Source organism: Grammomys surdaster, unplaced genomic scaffold (genome assembly GCF_004785775.1).
Source record: "Grammomys surdaster isolate TR1022 unplaced genomic scaffold, NIH_TR_1.0 169, whole genome shotgun sequence".
In the NCBI taxonomy this organism is placed as follows: Eukaryota; Metazoa; Chordata; class Mammalia; order Rodentia; family Muridae; genus Grammomys; species Grammomys surdaster.
In genome coordinates this window covers 4,329,700-4,341,925 of record NW_021604617.1, presented here as the reverse complement: position 1 = coordinate 4,341,925, position 12,226 = coordinate 4,329,700, and the positions used below count along the sequence as shown (strand labels likewise).

The following is a 12,226-nucleotide window of genomic DNA, read 5'->3' as shown; positions in this document are numbered from 1 at the left end:
GAGTCCCTGAGAAGGGCCTCCTGTCCATGTCTGGATTTTTCTATGACCATAGCTTCTGTCCTCTGCATGAACGAGTGGAAGTTAAGGGTGAAATTTTGCTTTAGAAGAGTCCAAGATGCGGGAGGTTGAAGAGTCCTTCGGCTAGATGCTTCTAACCTGAGTCACCATGGGGTAGAGGTGGAGGGCAGGTGGCACCTGCCTGAGGCTGGCAAGAGTTCTGAGAAGGCTGCGTAATCCTGGATAATAATACGGAAATTAGTAGTGGAGGTAATGGAGGGCTTTGTGTAGCAGGGCTTCATCCCCAAAGGTCCAGGAACTGCAAAATGGTCCTAATAAGTTATTATCTTCCAGGAGAGAGCAATTTATCTCGTGGGCTAACTGTGTGGGCAGATGAAGCACCTGAGCAAGTCCCTAACAGTGACGTCTACCATGAGGGACAGTGGCAAACAGAAGTCTGGCTTGGAGGACCAGGGGTGGCTATGCACCTTCCTTTCCCTGTTTCCTTTCCATGGTCTGCTAGTGTTTGGAGGAAGAGAGCTTGACTAGAAGTGTATTTCTCTGTGTGTGGTGAGAGTTTCAGGTCTGCTGGTGGAAACACTGAGGAGCCTGTCGTAGTGTTAACAAAAGAACATGGTCAAGTGGGAGGCATGCACTTTTTGTTTAAATAAAATATAGTGAAGACAAAGCCTATCCTTGCTTTCAGTATGGGGCCCAATGTGGAGGAGAAGTGTGAAAGCTGTTCTCAGTGTCGACCTGACTACACTGGAATTAACTAAAACTCAAATGGCTGAGGGAGTTTTCTTAATTAGATTATTCCGACTGGGAAGTCCCATGTTTAAGATGGAACTTTTGAGATAGGAAGATCTATCTTTAATCTGGGCCACACCTTCTGCTGGCAGCCTATATAAAGGACATGGAAGAAGGAAACTCTCTTTCTTTGCCTGCTTGTCCTAGCTCTCCCTAGCAAGTTCATTCCTTTACTAGCACCAGCAGCTACTTTTTCAGGATTCCAGTATATACTGAAGACCAGCTGAGACATCTAGCCTCCTGAACTGAACAACTACTGGATTCTTGAACTTTCTGTTGGTGGATAGCTATTGTTGGACTAGCTGGACTAAAGCCTGTAAGCCACTCTAATAAATCATATATGTATATGATTATATAATATATGTAATAAATACATAACAATATATTATATGTAATATACTAAATATTATATATATATATATATATATATATAATATAGTATATATAATACTAATAGAATATATACTATCAGTTTCTGTTGCTCTAGAAAATACCACTAATACGGGTGGTGACTATGGCAAATCAGAGACAACCTAGAGTTCTACCTAGAGACAACCAATGCTGGCCATGAAGCCAGGTCTTCCAATTTTGGAAAGAAACTGGAAATCCAAACTTTTATGGAAAGCCTTTTGAATTAAAATATAATGGTAAGTACTTTGAAAGTTTTTAGATGTCATTGGCCCATCATCGACTTGTATAAGATTTTACTCTTAAAACAGAGAGGACAGACAGAAGAAAGGAAGGGAAGGAGGGAGAGTATAACTGGACAATAGAGAGAAGGGAAAGGATGGGGAAGGAAAATAGAGGAGGCAGCCATGCCTGACAGCAGCTTGTCACAGGGAACCTGTGGATGTCACTCTAGACAGCCTCTCCTGTTACAGCCTCCTGTTGACTATTCTCATCTGACCATTCATACAGGTATAGAGTAAAAATATTGTAGTGTACACATAGATGATCCACACTGGCCACACCCTCATATTGTAACCCTCATGTGTCATATAATTCTGATGTATTTAGTGTCATGGCTTCTACTTCACTCACTTGACCAACCACAGTCTGGTGTGGAGTAATAGCTTTTTTCTCATTTCATAGATGAGAAAGTCAGAAAGATTTTACTTTGTATCATGGGACTGGGTTTGCCATCCCATCGTCTGACTACTCTATGGATGTTAGTTTCTTAAACTTCAAGATTCCTTTCTGATTTTTGTCTCATTTGCATAAGCCTGCTCCATTACCTATTATATTCTACTTCAAATGGTTTTTCTTTGAAAATGTTAAGTAATTTATCCTAAAAAAACAAAAACAAACAAACAAACAAACAAACAAACAAACAAAAACAAGCCTTGGGCTGGTCATGCAAGCCTGATAACCTGAATTTGGCCCCTGGAATCCATGTAAAGGTGGAAGGAGAGAACCAATTCCAAGTTGGCTTCTGACCTTCGTGTGTGAACAGTGGCATGTGTGTGCCCACACATCATACATGTAGTGAGGGTAAAACTTTAATAATACAAAAGCCAAGTCTTTCCTTATTTTAAAAAGAAACTCACAGGACTAGGATGACTCTAAGTACCACTCGGCACACGTTGTCTTCTCTCTCCTCCTTTCTACTTTCCTCTCTTCTCCCTTTCTCTCCCTCTCTTTTCCTCTTCTGGTAATACTGGCATAAGGAAGGTCATTGATTTTGGAAGGTCACAGGTCAGGGCATTTTAACCAAAGGAAGTCCAGTTGATGAGGTAGGTGGGCCATTACCAAGATGCATGCGGCAGGGGGATAACACGTGCATGTTTGTTGGGCTTTGCCTATTCCTGTAAGAGCGTGGCTTTGTTTTTCCTTTGAGACTCTTCAGATCAAATTAAGCAGTAAAAATATTCTAATTGAGTTGAGCTGGACTGAGGGTGCGTCCTTATCTTGTACAATTACATGGTGTAATGTATGCTTCCAATTATACTATTTCTCTCTCTAAGAGGAAGAGTGAGCTTGTAAGTGGGTTCTCAGAAAGGCGTGGAGAGAAGCAGGGCTGTTGGTACTGAAGGGAAGGAAGGGAGCGATAGAGGAGCTGTCACAGAAGTGCATGCTGCCCAGGGCCATACGTGTGCAGAGAAGTGAAAGGTGGTGGAGGAACGGATAGACCAACAGATGGAGATTCCATTGCAAACCATAAGACTATGATGACTGCTGCTTCGGACTTCCTGGTGATGTCACAGATATGAGTTTGACGGTGGAAGGCAGGAGAGTTAACCACTCTAAGAGTGAGTTAATTTACTGTGTGCCTTCTTGTTGCATCTTTCCTCCCTACATCCCACCCTCTCAGATTACTCTTCTCTCCCTGAGGCAGAGGTGAGAAAACTGTGTTTGTAGTTCTCACTACTGAACTTTAATTTTTGTATTCAGGTTTGGGAAAGTCTTCACAAATACAAGGTTGTAAAGGGTTTTCCTTTGTAACTGTTGCCACGTTTTAAATTCTCACTAGTGTCCTTTTGCCTACTAGCCCCCCTTGAGAGGTGCGTGGACACTGAGAAACACTCCTCTTTCCCTTGCGTGGTGTGGGGAGTGCTCCACTGTCCGTTTGAAAAATGACCAGTAACCAATTAGAGGGCTGCGAGAGCCTTCCGCTTAGTGTCTGCTAAGTGGGCGATTCCTCTATGAGCAGGACCCCTTCGAAGCCTCCAGAAACTGAAGCCGCTCCGTAGCCCCGGTGAACACCATCTAGGAACTCTTGAACTGTTTCAAATTGTTTTCAAATGGGTCTGAATGCTGTTGAGAAATGCATAATTTACGACCTTAGCACTTGATTAGGTGTTAAACGGCTGTTGGGAGAGATGCCCTTGGTAATCCCCGATACCATCTAGACTCTAATTATCGCTTCACAGGAGAGGTGAGGCTGGATAATTGAGAACCCAAATTCTTAAAGGGTTTGATGCAGGCCATTTTCTTATGCAGTTAGGCAAATTATTTCTCTACCTAGACGGTGTCTAATTGGTGCCCATTGATGAGGAGGAGGAATAGAGCTAAGAGAGAGTTTGTCAGGCCTCCAGCAGGACAAGAAAAAGTAGCACCGAAAAAGTAGGAGGAGATCTCCCCACTTCAATATTTCCACTTTAAATATGTGTTCAAGGAGCAAGTAAAGGGAAAGCCAGAGTCAGCCAAAAGAAAACAGAATGTAATTAAGAGCTGATAGCCATCCCTCTCCCCAGCCTGTCATTACTAAAGGGTTTCTTCAGTCGGAACCCCTTCACCTTGTGTTCCTTTCCATTGACGGTTATAAATTATTTAAGCCCCAAATGCTATAACATTTATCCATTAAACAAGAATGGGGATCATGGGCCAAATCTGCCAGAGAGAGGGACCCATCTCTAGCTACATGCGTAGGGAAATGAGAGGAAGAGGAGAGATCACGGCAGTCCTTTTCTTCCGCCCGGTTCCTCCTCCCTCCACCCGCAGTCCCTGTGGAGTCATCAGTGGGCATGAGTATCCACACGGAGGGTTGTGGATAGAGAGGTGAGAGGCAGCACGGTACCCCGTGCACTCTGTTCTCTTCAACAACTTCAATTCCAGGGAAACAAAACAACAGCAAAACCACCTGCTGGGTTGTGTTAGGACTCAAAGGCGGCTGATAAACTGCACCCTTGTCTCATCCTTTTAAATTTGGGATGAATTGGTACATGCTAGAGGAGAGGAATGCAATCTGCCTTGATTTCTAATGTAGCTGATTGGAGAATGTGGGTCGCGTCAGTGGCTGACTGGGGATTTTTTTTTCCCCAGTGAAATCAGCGCTTGGCCCCAGACATTGGCACAGTTGCCCACTGCCAGCCTCCTCCAAGACACAGGCAGCTGGGCAGTCTCTAGGCTCAGAGAATAGCTTAGAATGCATGATGTCCTCTGACAGGCTGGCTCCAGTCACGGAGGACTGAAGGGGAGTGAGACTGGGGTGTCACTCCAGACAAAATCCTTCTGTATGCAACACCATCATACCTGAGCTTTTAATACGTGGATTCTGGGTATGGAACTCAGGTTCTCATATTTGCCCAGCAAATGCTCTACCAAAGTGACATCTCTCCAGTCCCAAAGAACTTTATTATATGTAAATATTCGGGTGATTCTCTAAGTATTTCCTAGAGCAGTGGTTATGGTTGATGCTCTCGAATGCGTCAAAGCGTCAATGAACTGAGCAATGTTTAGTAACAAGCTTGTAGGCATGGGGGTGGGGTGTGAGGAGGGAGGGGCTGATTTATAGCATCTCTGTGATGTAAATGTGCTCACCATATCTGATTTCAAGCTAGCAGTGGTTGAAAGCCTGGGTTTCAAACATCTTGAAAACACAACTGTCGATCCTGGTACAGCAGAATAGCACTGCAAGGCTGATTATACAAGAAAGCCTGTACCTACTGCAGTACTCTCACTCTTAGGCTCCAGACAGGCCCAGGGGTGAGAGGAGGGCAAGTAAACTTCAAGTTCATCTACCTGCGAGGGAACGCAGCACACGCCAGATGATTTGAGGAGAGGCGTTGTCTAAGGAACTATCCCACAGGCATAAATGTTGTAAAGGGGAGTGGGGTGGGATTAAATTCAGAATTTGGTTTAGATTTTATGTTAGACCGAGTCCAAATATTTGCTAACCGAAATAGTCTTCCTGCTACATCTCTATCCTTCATGCTGACGCTATGCCATTAAACTTGACAGATCATCATCTTGTATCTGCTGAGAAATACAGCGCTGTGGGACAGGAGACCTTAGGGGATTACAGAACATGGTGGTTCCTAAAGAGCTATAGCCCTAGATGAGCCCCCTTCCATTTCCCATTCACCATTTTCCATTCATTCTGTATGACCTAGAACAAGCCTTGGAATAAGGAAATAATAATTCTACTCCCCCCACCTCCATTGGCTACCTCCTTTAATTGGTTTCACATGATTGGCTTTGGATAAAGTTTTAATTCCCAACTCTGTTTAGCAATGTTGTTACTCCAAGATAACTTTATATGACCTCACCTGTGTTTCTCATGTCCTTGTCTAATTCTCTCTCCCATGTGTGTGGGGACCTATGACTTGTTTTAAAACTACAGCAGACAAATATGAGATGATGCCCCAGAGTTTAGGTTGCTTCAGGCTCTTTCCATGTCACCTCTGCTCTCCTGCTCACCTGTAGAGAAGCTAGAGCCTGCTCTGTGCACGGTCTGCAAACGCACCTACCTGTTGATGAAGAAGAGCCGCTTTGGGGAGTTGGAGGTCTTGGTTCCATAGTCACAGATTGAGAATTCTGCTAGCACACTGAAAGCATGGTGGCAAAATTTCTCAAGCCAACCCTCTCTACGAGAATGCAGTCTGGCTGATAGATTTGTTGCATTCTGGTAAGAACAATTGGACGTAAACTGGGCACACTAGAATTCCTGATACACTGAACTGTGAGGTCACATGCCTGTTTTATTTCAAGCAGTTAAATTGGTGGTGATTTGCTCTGCCACACTAGGAAACTGTTGCAAAGTAGGCTACACTATCCTGGATCCCTGCTTTCTTTGCCAGAGCAAATGCACACATTGCATTTTCGTCTGCGTCTACTAGTTTTCCTTTCTGAGCCCCAGAAGCCTGATTTCTAGGGAACCACATCTACACTGCTTTCCCAACTGAGCTGTCTCCCGAGCCCCCAAAGAACTTTCTTAATATGTAACTATTTGTATGATTATCCCGAGTGTATCTTGGAGTGGTGGTTAGAGTTAGAGTTGCAGGCTTGCATGTTTTAAGAGGACCTATCTTTTGGTTGACACTGAAGTGCAGTTGGTGAGTGACACTCAGTCTCTTTTCCTCCCAGGTTGTACGCTGGGAAGATCTAGGTTATCCATTGAGGGCCAAGGATCCTGACAGTTTATCCTGTGGCTCTAATTGTCTCAGGCTTTCCTACTGCATCCCTTCTTAACCCCACACCCCAAGCCTTAATGCTGGGTCAACTCCTTCGTTGTCAACCCTGTTCTTTCTCATGTCAGCTTCCCTCATCCTGCCTGGCCTTAGCTAATAGTCACTGTACTAGACTCTCCAAAGTTCGCCTGTCTAACTATACCACTGTGTCTTGCTGGGATCTTGCATAATAAATAGCATGTCACCTATTAAATTCTATACTTTCAACACAAATTCCACATTATTGATATGCCTCAAGGACCTGGACCCTATCCCCCACCCCTCCCTGGCTCAGTAGGTCTCAGTGTGAGCCCTAAAACTGGCATCGGCTTCAGCCTGGGGCTCTGTTAGATGCAGATTCTTAAGCCCCAGCCCAAAAACACTGAATCAGATACTCTAGGGATGGGTCCAGCAATCTGTGTTGTAAGTAGCCCCTCGGGCGATGGTGAGACCACCACTAAAAGAACTTACTCTACCATCTTCTGCTTTAGATACAACTTAAAATTTTATATTACAGTTCCAAAACTTGGCTAATACAATGATAGATTATGTCCATCCTAAAGGTGCAGACCCTGATTTCCCAAGCTTCTCATGTGGCAGAAACATCATTTTCTATTTAGTTATAAATCCATAGACTATACACAAACAGACTTAGACATTTAGAAGGAGAAGACAAAGGAAATCCGAAAGAAAGAATGGTTTAAAATAAACCTCCTGTCTTTGACAGTAAAAATACACCTGAGAATGAGCAGTTCCCTAAAACCATACACAATTACAACTGAAAACCTCACACGCAAATGTGGAGGGAAAGGCTAGCAATCTGTAAAAGAATGCATCGCACCCCCCCATGAAAAAACGCAGCCAAGATTTCATTTGATAATTTCACCACTTCATTTTGCAAAATGGTAGCCGTGGCAACTGGAATATGCGTTAAAGGTCTATACCTCTGCATGTACACCTCAATTTGTGGCAGGTTGTTTATTTGCTATTCTTTTTCATGTGGGCCAGTGATCAGTCTTATTGAACAAAGCTTCGCTCCCTCCCCTTCTCATTTCTCCCTCTCCCTCTTTTAGGTTTGGCAGGTGTCTAGATTTTTATCTTTGCACAGGACAATGAAAGAGCAGCTGATCTACAGAAAAGCAACAATGAGAACGAAATCCTATGTACGACTGTAGCTTAAATAACAAGGGCGCTAACAGTGATTCACTAATGCTATTCTTACTATTAAATCATAGCTAATTATTTATAAGTTACGAGTGAAGTCTTCAAGTCTTAGTGAATTTGGTTGATTGATATAATAGGATGGGGAACCAGGCAGGATTCCTTTTTTTTTCTTTCTTTTTTTTTCTTTTTGGCATTGTTTTGTTTTTGCTGAAGTAAACTTCACTTTTTATACCTCAGTAAAATATCAGCTATTTGAACGTGCTGTTGTCTTAGCACTTGCCTGTAGAGGTGCCTCTACCAAACATACCTGAGACGGCTTCTTGTCTTCAATTGACTTGAAAGCGACCACAGCAATAACAGGGAACAGATCCTGTAATGGATCCACCAAGTGGTTCTGAGACTCAGATCCAACTGTGTTCTCTAGCATAAAAAAGGTCTTGTAGGATAAAATCTTACCATGCAATTTCTAAAGCTAATCATCACTGACTACGCTCTATATGTCTGCGCACTTGCTGGGTAGGTCTGTCTGTCTGGGTTGGACACTGGGCTCACTCATGCCCCTCTGGTCAGCAGAAGGGTTTACTAGAGCTGGCTAGTCTCTGAGGACTGGGATAAATCAGCTTAGCTCCACGCATCGTGACTCTCCTTCTAGCACATCAGTTCTGACTGGATTGCAGGCCAGTGGCGGTGTTCCATTGAACTGAAGTAGGAACGTTGAAGGACTCTTGAAACCTTGGGTCTAAACTGGAACACCACTGTGGTGGTGCCATTCCACTGGCAACAGAACCCAGATTCAAGGGTGTGGGACGGACACGGGGCACCGAAAACTCCTATTGGCTACAGGAGGGAGAGTTTGGGTCTCTGTATCCATCTACCACAGGAAGCTCAAGTAAGCTCTGCTCACATGCTAAACACCTTATTTTTAAGGGGGTGAGCAATGTAAAAATAAACACCATGTGTGAAAGAAGTTCCCGTACCTAATTTAGAAACAATCTGGTTTACTAAAATAGCAACATCCCACCCCAAATCCTTTTTTAGTTTTCTCATTTTTAGCATTTGTTGACTTTTCCACTCCATATAGACAAACTTCTATTTTTGTGTGTATATGCACATGCGCACGTGGTGTGTGTGTGTGTGTGTGTGTGTGTAGGTGTCTCAAGAACAAGCCATCTTGTGTTTTCAGACAGTGTCTCTCATTGGCTTGGAGCTCACCAAGTAGGCTAGGTTGGATGGCCAGCTCGCTCCAGGGAGCCACCCATGTCTATTTCCCCAGTGTTGGGATTACAAAAGTGCTCATGGCAGAGATTTTTAACGTAGGCTCTTGGGGATGAAACTCAGGTTCACATGCTTTAGACTAGTACTTTACCAATGGAGTCATTTCTCTAGTGCCTAGAGAAGGTTTCCTATTTAACTTATTTGTTTTGATGATACTCCAATCATTTTAGCCCTTTGTTTATAAATATATTCTTAGGAATTTTAGAGTTTTCATCAAAGAATATTTTTCTATTATTTTAAGGGTTTTTCTTTTTCTTTGAGAATGTTCTTGTTATAGAGCCTTGGCTGACAATGAACTTGTAAACTTCCTACATCTGTTTACAAGTATGTGCCCATCACAACCCCTGTATATAAACACAATTTAACTAATTGTGTTTGCTGTCCATGATAATAGAGTGCTTGAATTTTCTTTCTTTCTTTCTTTCTTTCTTTCTTTCTTTCTTTCTTTCTTTCTCTCTTTCTTTCTTTCTTTCTTTCTTTCTTTCTTTCTTTCTTTTTTTCTTTTTTTGAAAAGAAAGGTTGTGTCTTAGTTATCACCTCCTCAAGAGGACCTGGCTGAATGAGTGCATTCTCAGTATTGAAGTCAGTGTGTGAACTCAGGATCCAGGAGGGCAACATCCCTGAAATTCCACTTCAGAGTGGGCAGGAAACCAGTAAAGGATGACTGAGAAGAGCTATGGACTTAGTGGTGCACTGGAAATGTCGGATGAAGAACTCCTATATACAGATGCCTCATTTATGGGGAACAGAGAATTGGAAATTAAGGGGACTGCTTTGAGGCAGTGACATATCCTCAGCAGAGGATGAAGAAGACACTTCCAGAAGAGAAGAGATCTAGCTGAAGACACAAGACTTCCTAACGGAGTGTTTTAGGAACAGAATGCCCACGGTGGCGTACACTGTCACTGCCGGCTCCATCCCCACACGTTGCTTGCTGGTGTCTTCTCCCTTTCAGCATTTCTTAGTTGGACATCTGCCTTCAAGATGGCAGACTTCACTTACAGCCAGAAGTTCTGAGAATGTACATTCCAGCCCTTACCAATGATCTGTGTCCTTCATAAGGGCATCTCTGCAGAGGTCACCTTTGAAATTAGATAGAAGATGATATAATCGATTTGATTTCCCCCTTCCTGGCTTGGTCCCTTCCTTCCCAGTCCCACTTGCTCACACACCTGCTCGTCTCCTTGGGACCATCATAGCACATGGCCCTCACATGGGGATGATTCTAGAGTACCCAACTCCTAGGCATCTGATATCAGTACAGAATATTAAGTGAAAAAAGTGGTAAAAGAGAAGGTTGGAGAGACAGGTCAACCAAGCTTTCATAAGCTACAGCCCAGGCAGTGAAAAGTTTTAACTAAACAAACCTTTCAAAAGGCTCTGCCAGGGAGGCAATGGTTGGAGAGACGGGTGTTTCAGGAAGGGCAGTAGTAAAATCTTGCACCAAATCCAGGACCAGTTTCCATTCTCTGTGCTGGCATCTCTACTAATTTCTATCTTTTTTGATTGTGATAAAATGATCTGCCTCTTGGCTATGCCTCAAAGATGGCATAAGGGAAAAAATAAAGGATTTGCATACACTTTGGGTTCCCTGGAAAAGAAGCATCCAATAAAAAAATACATAATTATTATTGATAAAATAAAAATAGCAATGCAAGCCTGTAACTAGCCCCTGGGGAATTTTCTCATATTAATGTGAAAAATTAAGCATTATATTAAGGACTAAAACAACTGTCTTTAGGTTTTCCTTTTGTTTCAAATATTGCTGTGCCTTTGAGTATTTGTAAAGGCTTGTGTGAATGTTAGCCCCAGCTTGGGTCTCTCTGGGGTACAAATAAGGGTCTTTTGAAAAACGGGAGTTATGTAACATTTCAGTGTGTCTCTTGTTTGGGGGAAGGAATAGTTTATTTTGAAATTAAGACAACTGCAAATGGTGTTACAAACAGAGGTAAAATTGTTGTTGAAAAATATTGGCTTATGTTCTAGATAAATATACACCCCCATATAATTCCATACAGTGTATATGTGTGTATGTATGTGTGTGTGTGTGTGTGTGTGTGTGTGTTCATGTACACATGTGCTCCAGCTTTCTAGATAGTCTCTGATCACCAAATACTTTCCCAACTGATGTATGGAGAGTGACAGATGGACCAGCAAAGGCTGAGAAGCAGTTGCCCATATCTGGCCAGCATGGTTTTGATTGTATGATGGATCGTCAGCCAGCTACACGACTGAACTATTATTTTAGGCATTTGGGAGAGAATTGTCCAATATCAATGGGGAAAAAAACAGAGGCAGGAAATGAAATAGGCTCAATAGATAAGGGAGAGGAAGCAAAAGAGACCGGTGTGGAATCCGTTCCCAGGTTCTCTTGGGCTCGGATTCCTCTCCATCATTAAAGCTGCCGTTGCTTCCTTCACAGAAGTGCTTTTGGGGAGGTGTCTGTGTAGGTAAAGCCACATCAAGTTGAACTCACACAAAGACTCACCAAGGGCAACTGCTCAACATCAGCCTTACCTGTTAGGCACTAGCCAAATCATTTGTTCATTAAGTATAGATCTCTTAGCTGAGATACATGTAGTCTTGGGATGTTAGGTGAATATCTCCAAAAATCATGTTCAAATTTCTGTTATTTAATATGTTTGTTTGAACCTCACTGGGGATCTATAACCTCAAAAGCAGTAGAAGCAGCCAGCACACCTGAAGATGGCTCAGCCTTTGTACACATCACCCACCTCAAAACCATGGCACTGTCTGCTTTCTGGTTCTTTGTCAACATCATTCTGATACAGTGTTATAAATGCTTGAAAATACAAAATATTCTCTGCTCGATAAGATCTCTCTGAATTTGCTCAAACAATGTAGTGCATGGTTTAAGCTCTATGAGAGTTAAAGATGAGATGAATCTGTCATTAATTTTTTAAAATTCTCATATTAAATAAAGTCTCTCTACATCACTCTGATTTTTTTCTTCCTCTTTAGAATGTGGCGTTACAGGCCTGGGTTACTAAGCTAGATCTTCACAAGGTTTTAGTGTCTTATCCTTTGGCCCCTTAGTAGGGTTGTGAGAGAGTGATGAAGGCTAGTGTTGA

The 12,226-nt window shown here is 42.7% G+C and overlaps 1 long non-coding RNA gene across 1 annotated transcript; it reads right to left on the bottom strand.

Annotated features, from left to right (window-relative positions):
* Window positions 1-2,288: 2,288 nt before the first annotated feature.
* On the bottom strand, window positions 2,289-11,759 carry LOC114620461. Its single transcript, XR_003711326.1, has 3 exons — window positions 11,652-11,759; window positions 10,217-11,576; window positions 2,289-3,048 (listed from the first exon to the last, which is right to left on the bottom strand). It is a non-coding gene; the product is annotated as an uncharacterized LOC114620461 (long non-coding RNA).
* Window positions 11,760-12,226: the final 467 nt, after the last annotated feature.